The sequence below is a fragment of the Schistocerca piceifrons genome, chromosome 4, assembly GCF_021461385.2.
Source record: "Schistocerca piceifrons isolate TAMUIC-IGC-003096 chromosome 4, iqSchPice1.1, whole genome shotgun sequence".
Taxonomy (NCBI): domain Eukaryota; kingdom Metazoa; phylum Arthropoda; class Insecta; order Orthoptera; family Acrididae; genus Schistocerca; species Schistocerca piceifrons.
Window position 1 is genome coordinate 294,771,341 of NC_060141.1, and position 18,963 is coordinate 294,790,303.

An 18,963-nucleotide genomic window follows, 5' to 3' on the forward strand; every position below is an offset into this window, starting at 1 on the left:
TGTTCACTCTCTTCTGTGTCATTAAAGTCTACCGGTTTTGTGTCATTCAGATTATCATCTACCTTCGTAGATAAATTATTTAGCTGATCCGAAAGTTCAACTACTTTCTCTGATAGTGAACTAATTTCCTCCATGTGTCTTTCTGAACCAATTTTCAGAGTATCTACTGTGACCTTTAAGTTTTCTTGAGTTTTTGCAAGTTGCATAACCGAATCGGTAGATGCAACTGAGTCAGTTTTAGCTTGCAGGGTCTCATGATTTTGATGAACAATAGTTTGCAGTTCTTTTATGGCTGCTTCGTGATTCTGTAATGCATTTTCATGCCGCGAAAAAATAGGTTGAAAATGCTCACAAATTTGTGTTTTTACGTCATTACAGACTTTTTGACATTTCGATTCAATGTTATGTAACTCAGTAGTTAAATCTTCACGTGTTTGTTCAAGTGTGGTGCCTAACTTTTGAAGATTTTGTTCCACTGTGTCTAAATTTTTGAGATTTTGTTCCACTGTGTCTAACTGTTGCTGTGTTTGTCTCTGGTGTTGTTCCATTGTGTCTAATTTTTGTAGCCTTTGTCCCATTTGTTGCATTAACTGTAATAACAATGCACTGGTGTCTGAAACATGTTCCTCAGTGCTTTTCGGCAGTGAAGTTGCACCGGCAACATTCACATTTTGACAAACAGAAAATGTTTCTTGACTCATTTGAGAAAACGGTGAGAACCCAAAACCTGACTCTACAGTATTTGCAATATTGTGTTCTGTCATTCCCGATTCCTGAGGCGAGCTGTTGCCGACCGATCGATCGATAATGCTTCCCTGTTCACTACCTGTTTCACTGTCTACACCATTATTTGACGCCCGCTCCATTTCCCTATGCACAGTTACCAAATTACTACTTTGAACGTCTGTTAATTCATTACATAGTGGTGCTGGCAAGCTACGCTCGTCGTCACTATTATTTCTCAGTTTACTTTGGAGCCTAGTGTTACGTTTTTCACACGCCATTATTGTCACAATATTTCACACGATAACACAGAAAAGCACAATTTGAAGAGCAAAAATAAGAGAACACATTAACATAGCACAGAAAATAATATGTAGTTAATTGCAAGCGCAGCTGCGAAATACTTGGTGCAAATCTACGTGCATTCCACAACTGTTTTACTGTACAACAATGAAAGGCTGCAACTATAAAGGAGATTCTCTCTACAATTACGCGCTAGCAATAAACAATAGCTACACTAATTACACAAACTACAAGAAAAAAATCAGAAGATTCCAGTGAGGTATCCTCGGCTAAGGGTCGACATATGAAACGTCCCCTTTGAACAATTTATACATGACTGTGCTTAAACTGACATACAATATTTTTAGCGCAACGCAATCTGACTTTCAAAAATCCCTACAAAAGAATGGCCCTGACTAACATTAAACTATACGTTTCACAAATCACTTACCTCACAAAAATCTTGGTTACTCGAACTACTGCAATACAGCGAGCACCACTACTGCCAGCTAAATAAAAGATTCAAACTACGGAAGGCACTAACTACTGATAGGGATAGTTAGCAAATGAAAGATATTAATAGAGAACAAACAATGTATTTACCTTAATATCATCATATATATATATATAGCAGTTCATGGCAAATTTCAAAACTCCTCCATCTCTCTCCCCACATCCACCACTGCTGGCGGCTCACTTCCAACTGCGCAACGCTACGCGCTGTTCACATCCAGCTGCCGCTGCCCAACACTACAATGGCAGACAACAATGCAAACTACCCACAGACTGCACACAGCACAGCCAGTGATTTTTCATATAGAGCGCTACGTGGCGTTACCAATAAGAAAACATAAACAGCCTACTTACACAGTGAACCACCTAGAAACTGGGTGAGAGTATATAGAGGCCCGCGTAATCTAAGGAACATTTTCGCCCTACGTATTTATCATCCTGTCTGTTACTTAAAAGTAAATTGCATTTAAAGCAATACTGAATGTTTAATTCAGATTTTAGTCGCAAATTGTTGATTTGTAACGTGAAACACAGGGATGTTGTAGTAAAAATAAAAAACAATACAAATTTATCATACGACACAGGAAAATTCAATGTCTTGAAAAAAGTTAAAGTTAGAAAAAATACAAAACAAGAACTTACCAGACACTGATCCAATATTTCGCAGAGTTTATGTAAAACATTTTTCTTTTATTTGTAAACATAATAATAATAACCGGGAGCTCTTGCCTTTGATCATGATAAAGAACACTCTACCGAGTACAAAATTGCAACAATAGTTTTATTGATTTTTTTATATTTGTGCTTGTAAACTGTACTTACATCAAAGGTAATTGATTTGGGTACATAAATGTTCTGAAATTATACGATCACCTAATTTTTATTACTTATAAATGTAGTTTATATTTTGTAAGGCATAAAATAGACAGTGGGCTAACAATGAGCGATGTGCGGTTGTAATTATGAGCAAAACAAACAAATAAGCAAGATGACTGTGTAGCTATTGCGGAAGAAACTTTCTGATAGTATTTCTTTACAAAAAGGGGATCTTTGCTTTCAGAAATTGTCCGGTTACTTAGTACAGTCACTGCTAAGTGTCTTACTCAGACCTAATAGGACTTTTGACGCCCCTTTCAGCCAAAATGTTTTCAATTTTTGATTACACTTAAGTTTTGGATCCTGGTGTACATAAGGATCATACAAGTGCACTGCAATATTGCTCATCTCGACGTGGTAAACACCTGTGTCATTGTTGTAATATAACAAGACATTTCATGTCAACTGTTCTACTTTTTCTCCAGTTAATGCTGGTTTTGTTATTTTTTCTTAATTTTTCGCAAAAGCGCACTCTATCGTCAGTTTTGAACTGACGAAAATAGTACTACGATTTTCAGATCATGCGCCTTGTGAAGGGAAATAAAAAATAATTAATTCTGGAAATATAATATAGAAAAAGATAACTGTGTTACCATATGAACATCCTTACATTAAAATTTACGCTGCAAGTAAACATTGGAGGAGTTAGTTACGTGCCACTTTTTGAAGGTGAGTCTACAGGCCGCAACACGGATGTGTTTGACGGGAAGTATAAGCAACAGGCTATCTGAAAACATTAAACTTCACACTACTCTCTACGTTGAAAGAACGTGCTTGACAACTAGAGGCGCTGTTACCAGCTTTCAATTGTCAAGTGCAAATCGCCGCAACAGTGAGCGAACATTATAGCCGCCTAACATTGCAGCAAGACGCAGACGTTGCCACAGAAAAGTAACAAAATCGCTGAATTTGGTAGGTGGCAGATGCACGTAGCAACTACGCCAACCCACTTTGATTTTTCTAATCTAATGTTGAAATCCGTTAATATTCATATTATGGTACGGAATGTTATACTGGATAAACGTCCTTAAACCACATCAAAATTATTTATCATTTATTTTGAATTTCGGGCAACTGTGGCCAAATGTCCACATGAAGCCAAAATCAACTGCTCTGGTTGCAGAAAATTTATTAAGACCACGACTGGTTTCACGCTAGTTTAGTCACATCCCCTGGTTACAAGCGCTTCTAGCGGGTTTTAATTTACTGGTGACGTGAAGGACGGGGAGAGGCTTCAAGAAAGCGAAAATAATGTTGTAAACACAGTTTATATCACATGTACATAAACTGGCGTGAGACCGGTCGTGGTTTTAATAAACTTTATACAGCCAGAGCGGCATTTTTTTCCTTCACATAAAAATTTGTCGTCAAATTGTTATTCTGAACTATCACAGCATCATGAATTTTATACTGGATACTAATCACATCCAAGCACACTGCAAATTTGTATGTCAGTCTGGTTATTTGACCTGTTGTCCTGCCATTCATAAACAACATTCCAGGGAGTGTTTCCCAACAGGATAAGGCTCGCCTACATACCGCTGTTGTAACCCAACATGCTCTACAAAATGTCGACATCTTGCCTTGGCCTGCTGGATCACCAAATCCGTTTCCAATCGAGCACATCTGAGACGTCATCAGACGACAATTTCAGTGTCATCCACAAAGAGCATTAATCTTCTTTGGATTGACCGACCAAGTGAACAGACATGCTACTCCATCTCACGATCTGACATCTGACACCTGTATAATACTATGCATGCACGTTTCCACACTTGCATTCAACACTCTGACAGTTTCACCAGTTTTAATGTACCAGCATTTCACATTTTCAATGGCTTATCTCGCTCGTACATCAACCTGTAATCTTGCTATGTTAATAAATTAATACGTTACCTAGCCAAATGTATTTCCAAAATTTTAGTACTCTACATTAATTATTTTTTTATGTTGCGATTATGTCCGTCAGTGTATAAATGATTTAGCTAATAGGGTAGTCAGAAACATCAACACTTGGTTTTCAAAGAACAGATTAATGCTTGACTGGGGCATCGTATCGCTTACATTTTCGGACACGAAGCTCTTGTTGAAGCGAAATTTTACTGTCTCAAGGAGCTCAACTTGTCAGTGAAGCCACACATTTTACATTCTTAGGACGGAGGGTAGTTGGAATGCTTTCTTGGAAGTATCAGGTTCTTGATCTTGTGCAGCGACTGAATGCTGCTACATTCGCTACAAGAATGATCGCCACGGTCTCCGACAGGAAAAGCGTAGTTTTGGTTACTCTGCTTACTTTCGGTCTATTACTTGGCATGGTGTTTGTATATTTTTGGGTGACCTTGTGCACTCACCAAAATATTCTTAACCTAGAAAAGAGTGTTCAGACTGGTCTGCGGTGTCAGTTCGTGAACTTCGTGTAGACTGTCGTTCAGGCACCTTGGAACTCTAAACAAGCCACCCATGTACGTATATATACCATTGTGGGATTTGTTGCTGATAATTATGACTCATTCAGAAGAAATCGTAACATACATCCAAGGAACACTAGACGAGTAAACGATATGCATTGTAGAGAGAGCTATGCACTGTTCCCCAGCTTTCATTTGCAGTAGACTTCCAGTAGAACTGAAAAAAATTGAGTGATAAACTAAGGATATTTGAATCTAAGATGATAGGTTTCCTTGTGGGCACTCCTATTCTGTACAAGAGTTCTTCGCAGTAGTTGAGACCTTTTCTCTGTGACATGTTATTCACTCGTATACTGTCTCAATTTTTTTCGTGTTTTATTAATTTTTTTAATTCATTTGTTTATATATTTTATAATCAGCTTTTTGTAAATAATGTATTGAATCGTTCCATGACTAACATGGGAACGGTCCAATACCCTGAAATTTTTCACACGAGGAGAATGCACCGAAATAAATGCACTGACAACATTTAAGCTGCTGAGGCCCCACAGAAAATATTTATTCTTAAATGTTATATTTATTCATTTGTGCCACACTAAGAATTACTTGTAACAGATGTTTGTACAGCCCCTCCTGCCTAGCGCGGAATCGGCGAATAAGCAGACGCAGTCATAGCAAGAGAACGTAGCATTGCGTAGTGCGAAGTCCGAAGTACACATACGCGAATTTTAAGCACTTAATCCGTACCAAAAATGTCTCAAACCATTAATATTTTGAAAACTTGCATTTCAAATCGACAGATAAACTGTTGCAGAAGTAATTGTTACACAAGTGAACAACAGAGGAAAGAAAATGAAGACAGTGTATGATATTATATGATATTACTTTACAGACGACTTACATCAGTCGAAACTTCTGTTTGTTGACATGCGATATTTTATTACTTCCTGTACCAATGCTCTTATGATAACTTTTGAATAATGTATATTTTACTAATTTCTTTGTTCCCTTGCTGTCACAAAAATGTGAAGTGTCTACTGGATAATGAGAATTAACAATTTCTTTACACCAAGCACACTTGTGAAAGAAAATCTGTACATTTAGATTTTTTTCCTTTTATTGTAATGTGATGCCCCTGCCCCACATGGGCAGGGGAGGACTGGCAGCGGCACAGCCCACCACACTTCATCCATATGGCTTTATAAAATACAGAAAGGGGTATTCTTGCATAGAAAGGGGAGATAAAAAAGGGAACATAAAAAGCACTGAAAATGAAGATGAGGGGAGGTAAAATACACACTAATCTGGGGACATGCACTGGTGGACAGTTAAAAGTCGACATAAAGTTGAAAGAACACATCTGGCAATGTGAGGTACATTTAATAAACACTCGAGGCAAAAACAACATAAAACATGGCCACAGTATAGAAAGTGCATGAACCATCATGGATGACATACTGGTCGAACATACAATTAAAACCACATCACTAGATGACACTGAATAACGGCACCAAACACAACACAAACGCAGCGGCAGGAAGGGAGGGGGAATGGAGAAGAGAAAAGAAGGCGAGAAGGAGGAGAGAGGAAGGGGGATAAAGTTGGGGGCGTGTTGAAGGAGAGTTGGGGAGGGAAGGGATGGGAGAGGAAAACAGCCGAGGTGGGGGTGCAGGGATTCAGGGATGGAAAGAGGAAAATCCACTCTGGGAGAAGGAGGGGACAGGAAAAAGGGGGTCGTGTGGAGGGGGGGGGCGAACAAGGTCAGGTTACAGTTGGAAGGAAGGGTAGATGTCATGGCGAAGTTCAACATGCAGGAGGGGGAGGTGCTGGAAATTGGAAATTGCCCTGATGAAGGAGATGGGGGTCTGAAGGTGAGGAGAGGGGGAGGGGGATACAGCGATAGAGGCGCGGCAATGGGCAGGGGGTGGAGAGGAAGCAGGAAACTATGGGGGTGGGGGAGACCAAGCCTGAGGACAGTGTACAGGATACAGAGATGTTGGAGGAAAAGGAGGAGGTGGGGGCACATTCAGGTTTTTTTTATTTATTTATTGTGATTTCATTCCCCTGCCCCATATGGGCAGGCGAGGGCTCTCAGCGGCACAATCCACTGCTCTTCAGCCGTGTGACACGACAACTAAAACAAGAATAAAATGATACATAAATAAGGAGATAAAAAAGGGGAACATAAAACAGAGTAAGGGGAGAAAATGGAGGTAAAAATACACTGACATTTAGACGTTCATGGGGGACAGTTAAAAAAGTCACCAGAAAGTGAAAAAACACAGTTGGCGATTCTTAAAACACAGAGAAGACACTGAATGTGCATGCACAGGTTAAAAGTTGGCCACAGTATTAAAAACACTCCGAAACAACACACTTAAAATCCACTTGGAGCACACGACGAAGAATAAAACTACCAGGTCGGACCTGCCGAGGGAAAGGTCAGAGAGGATGGAAAAGGAGGGGAGAGCATGGAGCAGCTGGGGAAGCGGCTGGATGAAGAGAGGAGGGGCAACCGTGGGTTCATGAAGAGGCAGGAGACACATGGGGCAGGAGAGGAAAAGGGAAGACAGGGCAGGAGGGAGCGCAGAGACACTGAAAGAAGGCACAAGAGATGGAGGGGGAGTAGGAGGGGAAATCCGCTCAGAAGGGGAGAGGGGGAGGAGAGGGAGCCTGGAGGAGGAGGCAGGAAGAGGGGGTTAGAGTTGGTAGGAAGGGTAGATGTCAGGGCGAAGCTCATCATCCGGGAGGGGTAGACAGTGGAAGTTGTGTTGGGAAAGGAGGTGGAGGGTGTGGAGATGGAGAGAGGGAGGGACACAACGGTAAAGGCGCGGCAACTGGTTGGGAGTGGAGAGGAAGGGGGACACCAGGGGGTGAGGGGGATCAAGGCGGCGGACAATATATAGTGTGCGGATGCGTTCAAGGAAAAGGAGAAGGTGGGGGAAGGGGATGAGGTCATAGAGGATGCGCGTGGGGGACGGAAGGCGGATGCGGAAGGCGAGGCGGAGTGCATGGCGTTCGAGGATTTGGAGGGCTTTATAGAACCAGGGAGGGGCGGAAATCCGAGCGATGCTGGCATAACAAAGGATGACGCGGATCATGGATTTGTAGGTGTGAAGGATGGTGGAAGGATGCAAACCCCACGTCCGGCCAGACAGGAGTTTGAGGAGCTTTGTCTTGGATGGTAAGGAGATGGGGAGTCCAGGTGAGGTGGCGGTCGAGTGTGAGGCCAAGGTATTTGAGGGTAGGAGTGAGGTGGATAGGACGGCCGTAAATGGTGAGGTAGAAATCATGGAGGCGGAAGGAGCGGGTGGTGCAGCCTATGATGATCTCCTGGGTCTTGGAGGGATTAACATGGAGGAACCACTGGTTGCACCAAGCGGTGAATTGGCCAAGGTGGGTTTGGAGGGTACGTTGGGACCGTTGAAGGGTAGAATAAAGGGCTAGGAAGGTGGTGTCATCAGCGAACTAGAGAAGATGAACAGGAGGGGGAGGTTTGGGCATATCAGCAGTGTACAGGAGATAGAGGAGAGGGGAAAGGACAGAACCTTGGGGCACGCCGGCAGAGGGGTAGAAAGTACGGGAGTTGGAATTGTGGATAGTCGCATAGGAGGGACGATGGGAGAGGAAGGAAGCAACGAGACGGACGAAGTTGATGGGGAGAGCATAGGCCTGGAGTTTGAAAAGGAGCCTGGGATGCCAGACACGGTCATAGGCGTTCTGGAGATCAAGGGAAACAAAGATAGCAGAGCGACGGGAGTTAAGTTGGAGGGAAAGAAGATTGGTAAGGTTAAGGAGCTGGTCGTCGGCAGAGAAGGAAGGCCGAAAGCCACATTGGGTAAGAGGATGGAGGCGGTGCTGGTTAAGGTGGCGGTGGATACGGCGAGAGAGGATGGCCTCAAAGACCTTACTGAACACGGAGGTGAGGCAGATGGGACGATAGGAAGAGGTAGCAGAGGGGGGTTTGTTAGGCTTAGCACATTCAGGCACGCTACAGCAATTTCTAGTTTCATTTCGACAGAATTGGTATGGGGTAAGAAATGGTCGTGGCCGTTTTTCTGCGTAGTGTGCTGCGTACCTAGGCTTGCCATTCATCCTGATGCATTGGGATCGTCAACGTCATGAATATTCTTGGCCCGACGTCCCCGTAAGTCACAGTTTTGTCCTGATCTTCCAAAATACTGTTACGAGCTTGGCTCAAGTACTGAAGTAACGCCATCTGTTAGCGCAACATGTTGACAAGGTCGCCCGCAGACGACTTTGAATGTTGCGAATACTGTATCGACGATACAAGCACCTTCTAGATCTAGCGCCATCATTTGAGAAAATATTAGACTTCTCCAGTAGTACGAGGGAGCATCACACGGAAGAATCGGTCAGTTTCCATTTGAACAGCAATCTGATACGACGATTCTTTCTAAACGTAACACGAACAAAGACTGCAAGTTAGTAAAGTCTGAAGTGTTTATTGCGGGTATATAGGGCGTGAAGCGTATAGTGAGTAAAGTGTTATCGTAGACTGTTTACCATCTAATAGAATAAGATTATCACAGCTTAATAAAATGTCACTTCTCGAATAATTACACAAAGAGTGTTCTTTTGTCAAAGAAGGAAGTGTTGTGTGAAATTTGTTGCTGTTTGCTGTCAGCAACTCACGGAGGTAAGGCACATGTGAGGCATTTCTAGGAAAAATCATACAAATAGATTTGCGGCAGCATCGATATCAAAGACTAATTCTACGTTCATGATTAAAGAAGATACTCAGGAAGAACAGCTCGTTGCTGCTGCAGAACTAACAACAGCTTATGCAGTTGTCAAGCATCATCAGTCCTTCAGTTCTCTTGACTGTACCGTAAAACTGAATGTCGTGATGTATCCTGACTTGACAGTAGCCGCAAAGCAGCCTACAACCAGGACCGAAGCTACAACGATTGTTAAAAATATTCTCGCACCACACTCGGTGTCCGAATACATAGAACAACAGCAAAAGTTTCACTTTACGGCGTAGGCACCGACGCATCAGACCACAAGACTGAACAAATTTTTCCGACGTAAAAGGGAAAAAAGATTTGCTGAAAAAGGTGAAATCTGCCACAACAAGTTCCATGTATATGTGTTATAAATAAAAAGTAATTATATTAAATAACATTTTTATACCCTCATCTCAGAGTGTCCCGACAAGGTCCTAGTTAGATATGGCAACCCTAGGCGTACCCCGACATTTATATTCCTGCTTGTCACATATATTTAGCTGTAATTCGAATGGTTAACAATACTTTCGTAAATCATCGATCAAGACTAACGTCGCATCACGCAGCGAATGATAATGAACTTTGTGCAAAATAAGAAACGGGGATGGAGGTCTTGGTGTCCATCGTAATTTGTACCATAATTTCAATAATTCACGTTTTACCTCTCACTAAGTGATCAGTAAAGGTCAAAATATACACTCAATTGTAGCAAGCAACGTTATTCGCCAAGAAAGCTTTTCAATACAATGAGTGTTAAAACTTACAAAAAAAGTTTTTGGTTGATCTTTACAATAATGAATGTTCCGGAAATAGAAACCAAGCAACACGAGCACTCGTGTATTGAAATTATGGACCAAGTTTTAAATATGGACCAAGTTTTAAATATGGATCAAGTTTTATTTCTCTACCCCCCCCCCCCCCTCTTTATTCACAAAAATAACTCCAGTGGCGAAATACGCTGTACCATGAATCACTTGCTGACAAATTGTTCCAGCAGAGTTTCACAAGTAAACTTCCTGCTTTCGTAATATCTGCCAAGCGCCCACAGAACAGCAAAGGCCAGACTGCACACGAGCTCATCCGAATCGAAAAATTCCCATTGACTCTCGCTACCCTGAAATGGTTATTCTTATTTCGGGCCGTTTTCTTTATCTGAGTCTCTGAGTCATTAGTCTTCGGACTGGTTTGATGCAGCCCGTCACGAATTCCTCACCTGTGCCAGCCTTCTCATCTCGGAGTAACACTTGCAACCTAAGTTCTCAATTATTTACTGAATGTATCTCAATGTCTGTCTTCCTCTACAGCTTTCGCCCTCTTCAGTTCCTTCTAGTACCATGGAAGTTATTCCATGATGTCTTACCATATGGTCATATCATTCTGTTCCTTCTTCTTGTCTGTGTTTTCTTATATACCTTTTCCTTTCCGATTTTCGCGGGAACCTTCCCATTCCTTACCTTATCAGTCCACCTAATGTTCAACATTCTTCTGTAGCATTACATCTAAAATGCTTCTATTCTCTTCTGTTCCGCTTTTAGAAGAATCCATGTCTCACTGCCATACAATACTGTGCTCCAAACGTACATTTTTAGAATTTTCTTCCTCAAATTAAAATCTATGTTTGGTACTACTAGTACACTTCTCTTGACTTGGAATACCGTTTTTGACAGTGCTAGTCCGCTTTTTATGTCATTCTTGCTCCGTTTGTCGTGGTTTATTTTGCTGCCTAGGTAGCAGAAATCCTTAACTTCATCTACTTCGTTATCACCTACCCCCATGAACCATGGACCTTGCCGTTGGTGGGGATACATATGGCGATACATATGGCCGTACCGTAGGTGCAACCACAACGGAGGGGTATCTGTTGAGAGGCCAGACAAACGTGTGGTTCCTGAAGAGGGGCACCAGCCTTTTCAGTAGTTGCGAGGGCAACAGTCTGGACGATTGACTGATCTGGCCCTGTAATACTAACCAAAACTGCCTTGCTGTGCTGGTACTGCGAACGGCTGAAAGCAAGGGGAAACTACAGCTGTAATTTTTCCCGAGGGCATGCATCTTTACTGTATGGTTAAATGATGATGGCGTCCTCTTGGGTAAAATCTTCCGGAGGTAAAATAGTCCCCCATTCGGATCTCCGGGCGGGGACTACTCAAGGGGACGTCGTTATCAGGAGAAAGAAAACTGGCGTTCTACGGATCGGAGCGTGGAATGTCAGATCCCTTAATCGGGCAGGTGGGTTAAATCATTTAAAAAATGGAAATGGATAGGTTAAAGTTAGATATAGTGGGAATTAGTGAAGTTCGGTGGCAGGAGGAACAAGACTTTTGGTCAGGTGAATACAGCGTTATAAATACAAAATCAAATAGGGGTAATGCAGGAGTAGGTTTAATAATGAATAAAAAATAGGAGTTCGGGTAAGCTATTACAAACAGCACAGTGAAAGCATTATTGTGGCCAAGATAGACACGAATCCCATGCCAACTACAGTATTACAAGTTTATATGCCAACTAGCTCTGCATACGATGAAGAAATTGATGAAATGTATGATGAGATACAGAAATTATTCAGGTAGTGAAGGGAGACGAAAATTTAATAGTCATGGGTGACTGGAATTCGATAGTAGGAAAAGGGAGAGAAGGAAACATAGTGGGTGAATATGGATTGGGGGAGAGAAATGAAAGAGGAAGCCGTCTGGTAGAATTTTGCACAGGGCATAACATAATCATAGCTAACACTTGGTTCCAGAATCATAAAAGAAGGTTGTTCAAAATGGTTCAAATGGCTCTGAGCACTATGGGACTTAACTTCTGTGGTCATCAGTCTCCTAGAACTTAGAACTACTTAAACCTAACTAACCTAAGGACATCACACACATCCATGCCCGAGGCAGGATTCGAACCTGCGACAGAAGGTTGTATACATGGAAGAATCCTGGAGATACTAGAAGGTATCGGATAGATTATATAATGGTAAGACAGAGATTTAGGAACCAGGTTTTAAATTTTAAGACATTTCCAGGGGCAGATGTGGACTCTGACCACAATCTATTGGTTATCAACTATAGATTAAAACTAAAGAAACTCCAAAAACGTGGGAATTTAAGGAGATGGGACCTGGATAAACTGACTAAACCAGAGGTTGTACAGAGTTTCAGGAAGAGCATGAGGGAACAATTGACACGAATGGGGGAAAGAAATACAGTAGAAGAAGAATGGATAGCTCTGAGGGATGAAGTAGTGAAGGCAGCAGAGGATCAAGTAGGTAAAAAGACGAGGGCTAGTAGAAATCCTTGGGTAACAGGAGAAATATCGAATTTAATTGATGAAAGGAGAAAATATAAAAATGCAGTAAATGAAGCAGGCAAAAAGGAATACAAACGTCTCAAAAATGAGATCGACAGGAAGTGCAAAATGGCTAAGCAGGGATGGCTAGAGGACAAATGTAAGGATGTAGAGGCTTATCTCACTAGGGGTAAGACAGATACTGCCAACAGGAAAATTAAAGAGATCTTTGGAGAAAAGAGAGCCACTTGTATGAATATCAAGAGCTCAGATGGAAACCCAGTTCTAAGCAAAGAAGGGAAAGCAGAAAGCTGGAAGGAGTATATAGAGGGTCTATACAAGGGCGATGTACTTGAGGACAATATTATGGAAATGGAAGAGGATGTAGATGAAGATGAAACGGGAGATACGATACTGCGTGAAGAGTTTGACAGAGCACTGAAAGACCTGAGTCGAAACAGGGCCCCGGGAGTAGACAACATTCCATTAGAACTACTGACACATCTCTACCATCTGGTGAGCAAGATGTATGAGACAGGCGAAATACCCTCAGACGTCAAGAAGAATATAATAATTCCAATCCCAAAGAAGCAGGTGTTGACAGATGTGAAAATTACCGAACTATCAGTTTAATAAGTCACAGCTGCAAAATACTAACACGAATTCTTTACAGACGAATGGAAAAACTGGTAGAAGCCGACCTCGGGGAAGATCAGTTTGGATTCCGTAGAAATATTGCAACACATGAGGCAATACTGACCTTACGACTTACCTTAGAAGATAAATTAAGGAAAGGCAAACCTACGTTTCTAGCATTTGCAGACTTAGAGAAAGCTTTTGACAATGTTGATTGGAATACTCTCTTTCAAATTCTAAAGGTGGCAGGGGTAAAATACAGGGAGCGAAAGGCTATTTACAATATGTACAGAAACCAGATGGCAGTTATAAGAGTCGAGGGGCATGAAAGGGAAGCAGCGGTTGGGAAGGGAATGAGACAGGGTTGTAGCCTGTCCCAGATGTTATTCAATTTTTATATTGAGCAAGCAGTAAAGGAAACGAAAGAAAAATTCGGAGTAAGTATTAAAATCCATGGAGAAAAAATAAAAACTTTGAGGTTCGCCGATGACATTGTAATTCTGTCGGAGACAGCAAAGGACTTGGAAGAGCAGTTGAACAGTGTCTTGAAAGGAGGATATAAGATTAACATCAACAAAAACAAAACGAGGATAATGGAATGTAGTCGTATTAAGTCGGGTGATGGTGAGGGAATTAGATTAGGAAATGATACACTTAAAGTAGTAAAGGTGTTTTGTTATTTGGGGAGCAAAATAACTGCTGATGTTCGAAGTAGAGAGGATATAAAATGTAGACTGGCAATGGTAAGGAAAGCGTTTATGAAGTAGAGAAATTTGTTAACATCGAGTATAGATTTAAGTGTCAGGAAGTCGTTTCTGAATGTATTTGTATGGAGTGTAGCCATGTATGGAAGTGAAACATGGACGATAAATAGTTTGGACAAGAAGAGAATAGAAGCTTTCGAAATGTGGTGCTACAGAAGAATGCTGAAGATTAGATGGGTAGATCACATAACTAATGAGGAGGTATTGAATAGAATCGGGGAGAATAGGAGTTTGTGGCACAACTTGACAAGAAGGAGGGACCGGTTGGTAGGACATGTTCTGAGGCATCAAGGGATCACCAATTTAGCAATGGAGGGCAGCGTGGAGGGTAAGAATCGTAGAGGGAGACCAAGAGATGAATACACTAAGCAGATTCAGAAGGATGTGGGTTGCAGTAAGTACTCGGATATGAAGAAGCTTGCACAGGATAGAGTGGCATGGAGAGCTGCATTGAACCAGTCTCAGGTCTGTAGACAACAACAACAACAATAATTATGTGAAGTCCGTCGCTATTCTCATTTCGTTACTTCTCACTATTTTTGTCTTTCTTCTGTTTACTCTCAGTCCTTATTCTGTACTCATTACATTGTTCATTCCATTCAACAAGTCCTGTAATTCTTCTTTACTTTCACTGAGGATTGCAATGTCATTAGCGAATCTTAACGTTGCTATCCTTTCACCTTCAATTTTAAATCCACTCTTGAAACTTTTCTTTAGCTTCGTTATTGCTTTTTCGAAGTACATTGATCAGCAAGCGCGAAAGACTACATCCCTCTTTTACACCCTTTTTTAATCCATGCACTGCCCCATCCTGTCCCTAATGACATGTAAAACCTGGTGAAACGTGACAGCCAACATCCTTGGAAGCTATAGCTCTAAGGTATGTTACACTACTGGCCATTAAAATTGCTACACCAAGAACAAATGCATATGATAAACGGGAATTCATTGGACAAATATATTATACTTTAACTGACATGTGATTACATTTTCACGCAATTTGGATGCATAGATCCTGAGAAATCAGTACCCAGAACAACAACCTCTGGCCGTAATAATGGCCTTGATACACCTGTGCATTGAGTGAAACAGAGCTTTGATGGCGTGTACAGGTACAGCTGCCCATGCAGCTTCAACACGATACCACAGTTCATCAATAGTAGTGACTGGCGTATTGTGACGAGCCAGTTGCTCGGCCACCATTGACCAGACGTTTTCAATTGGTGAGAGATCTGGAGAATGTGCTGGCCAGGGCAGCAGTCGAACATTTTCTGTATCCAGAAAGGCCCATACAGGACTTACAACATGCGGTCGTGCATTATCCTGCTGAAATGAAGGGTTTCGCAGGGATCTAATGAAGGGTAGAGCCATGGGTCGTAACACTCCTGAAATGTAACGTCCACTGTTCAAAGTGCCGTCAATGCGAATAAGAGGTGACCGAGACGTGTAACCAATGGCACCCCAAACCATCACGCCGGGTGATACGCCAGAAAGGCGATGACGAATACACGCTTCCAATGTGCATTCACCGCGATGTCGCCAAACACGCATGCGACCATCATGATGCTCTAAACAGAACCTGGATTCATTCGAAAAAATGACGTTTTGCCATTCGTGCACCCAGGTTCATCGTTGAGTACACCATCGCAGGTGCTCCTGTCTGTGATGCAACGTCAAGGATAACCGCAGCCATGGTCTCTGAGCTGATAGTCCATGCTGCTGCAAACGACGTCGGACTGTTCGTGCAGATGGTTGTTGTCTTGCAAACGTCCCCATCTGTTGACTCAGTGATCGAGACGTGGCTGCACGATCCGTTACAGCCATGCGGATAAGATGCCTGTCATCTCAACTGCTAGTGGTACGAGGCCGTTGGGATCCAGCACGGCGTTCCGTATTATCCCCCTGAACCCAACGATTCCATATTCTGCTAACAGTCACTGGATCTCGACCGACGCGAGCAGCAATGTCGCGATACGATAAACCGCAATCACGATAGGCTACAATCCGACCTTTATCAAAGTCGGAAACGTGATGGTGCGCATTGCTCCTCCTTACAAAGGGCATCATAACAACGTTTCACCATGCAACGCCGGTCAACTGCTGTTTGTTTACGAGAAATCGATTGGAAACTTTCCTCATGTTGTAGGGGTCGCCACCGACGCCAACCTTGTGTGAATGCTCTGAAAAGCTAATCATTTGCATATCACAGCATATTCTTCCTGTCGGTTAAATTTCGCGTCTGTAGCACGTCATCTTCGTGGTGTAGCAATTTTAATGGCCTGTAATGTATAATAAATCAGTGGCTTCAGCTGGAGCAGTTTGAAGAAAGCTACAAACTCTCTTGCTCGACGAACTGAGGTCACGCTATTAACGTGATGTCTCCCGGGGGTGACTGTTTTTTCCGTCGTACACTGTGCTCATGTGGCCCTTGGCAGACTCCTGAAGCTTTTCTTAAGCCACTTAGTTTACTCAAAAAATTGGTTCAAATGGCTCTGAGCACTATGGGACTTAACTTCTAAGGTCACCAGTCCCCTAGAACTTAGAACTACTTAAACCTAACTAACCTAAGGACATCACACACATCCATGCCCGAGGCAGGATTCGAACCTGCGACGGTAGCGGTCGCGCGGTTCCAGACTGTAGCGCCTAGAACCGCTCGGCCACCCCAGTTAGTTATTCCTAGATTTCGGATTGTAGTGCAAACACGTGCCTTTGGAATCAAAGCGTTCTCGGCTCTTAGAAAGTGTGAGGCAGCGGAACGGGTAGCGGTAGTGGCGGGGGGGGGGGGGGGGGGGGGATCCGTCTTGCGCAAACGAGCGGTGGACGTGCGCCGTCCCGTTGCCATGGCGACGCGGTGCGGCGCGCTCCCGGCGCCCAGTCTCGACGCCTGCCGTGTGAGCGCCGCTGCCGCCGCCGCCGCCGCCGCCGCCGCCGCCTCTGCCGCTGCCGCGACGCGCTATCGATTCCGGCTCGCGTGGCGCGCATGTAGTGGCGAGGGCGCAGGGTCTGCCAGTCTGCTCTCAGCTGCTCGCTTCGCGGGCCGACCAGCGTAGAAGGCGTACCTGCGGTCTGCGATGGCCAGCCGGCGCGTGTCTCTAGCCGTCGCTCTCCGAGGACTGTAATCGCTGTAAGCCTTTTCATTTGTACCGTGAAATACGTTTGCATTGAATTTTTTTATGGCACATCATTCCTATTTATATCCTAGCTTTGTGCATAGAGGAGTGAGGCTAGATTTGGGGGATGGACAAAGTATCTGTTTCCTTTTTCTGCACAGCATTCGATATCCCCTACTGACTTCAGACAAGAACTGATAGGCACCGCGGCAAAAATACCCCTCTCACAAAATATTAAGATGCGTTCTTTTGTTTACTTAGAATCAACTACAAGTTCGTTAGTAATTGCTTGAACAGTTATCTCTAACAAAGATCTCCTTTAAGAAATTCTGCGTTATTGCATAATTTTCAGTGATTTTAGTAATAACCCAACGCAATTAAAAGCTACAAAGATATTATTTTAAGTCATAATAAACGTCTATATTACACAATGTTGAGTTTTTGTAAAAAAATTCGCACGCCGTTTCCTTGCTGCAATATCATATTTATTTACGCTCCAGACTCGTTTCACCTTTTGTATTAGTGGTATGTTCAATGGATTACATCTGGTATCATACAATTTGTTTTCAGTGTGATATACTTACATATTAGAAACAGTTCATATCACATTTTTGATATGAATAAAATGTTAATTACCGTCACGTGTCCTGACAAAATCTGCGTCTCTCCTCGTCAAGATCTGATTTTACAGTTCCTACTTCGTTTTTATTCGTTAAATGATGTGAAACACTTCACTGGCAATCTAACAATAATTTAAGCTTTATCTTGCGTCAACCGTTCACAAATATGACCAAGTAAGAGGAAACGCAGATTTGATAGGAAGGATGCGTAACTGTAACACTTCATTTATGGTTTAAACTGTATCGAATCTACAGTTATCACTGGTAAAAACAAAACTGTATCGTTCCAGAAGACTCCACAGAAGATCCCTTTAATATAAGAGGCGAAACGAGTCTTGAACGTTAATAAATATCATATTGTAGCAAGAAAAATCATTTGAATTTGTAAAATGAATAATTGTCTACTTGCTGCCAAAAATGACTCACCAATAAACTTGAAACCCTTCATTACTTTCAAAGATAGAAAACGCACATATTAGCACCCCGAAAATTTTGTAACCTTTTTGTAGCGTCACTTGTCACTTTCTCTTCATTACTGTTTGTAAACATGTCTTTATCTACTTACATAGCTACACAAACTTTTTACGCTCTAGAACTTTAGTGCCTTGGTCGTAACGCAGTGCAGGAACAGAACATGCGTTTAGGCATGTACATCTGTTCAAGACAGTTATTTATAATGTATGTAAAAATTAAGTGCACCACATTAAGTTAGTAGACTATGAATCAAATTTGTACTACTCATGGACAACTACATACTTCCACTGAAGAGGCACTAAGCTCACGTCGTTGTGGTTAGGACGGTTATTTGTGTGGAATTGGCATTGCCGTAGCTCTATTAGCTTAAGCAGTATAAGCTTTCTCCATGCCTTTGATGCCAGAGAATGTGGTCATGTTTGTGTGAGTTGCGTTTGCGCACGCGGACGCGCGCGCGCGCGCCTCTGTGTGTGTGTGTGTGTGTGTGTGTGTGTGTGTGTCTGTTTATTTCTGACAAAGACCTT

The 18,963-nt window shown here is 42.5% G+C and overlaps 1 protein-coding gene across 2 annotated transcripts in view; it reads left to right on the forward strand.

The window, feature by feature from the left end:
• Window positions 1-17,222: 17,222 nt before the first annotated feature.
• LOC124796303 (ras guanyl-releasing protein 3-like) overlaps window positions 17,223-18,963 on the forward strand; it is a 305,024-nt gene continuing 303,283 nt past the window's right edge. For both annotated transcript variants that reach the window (XM_047260429.1, XM_047260430.1), the window contains exon 1: window positions 17,223-17,359. The gene's annotated coding sequence lies outside the window, so the exon portion shown is untranslated. The remainder of the gene's footprint in view (window positions 17,360-18,963) is intronic.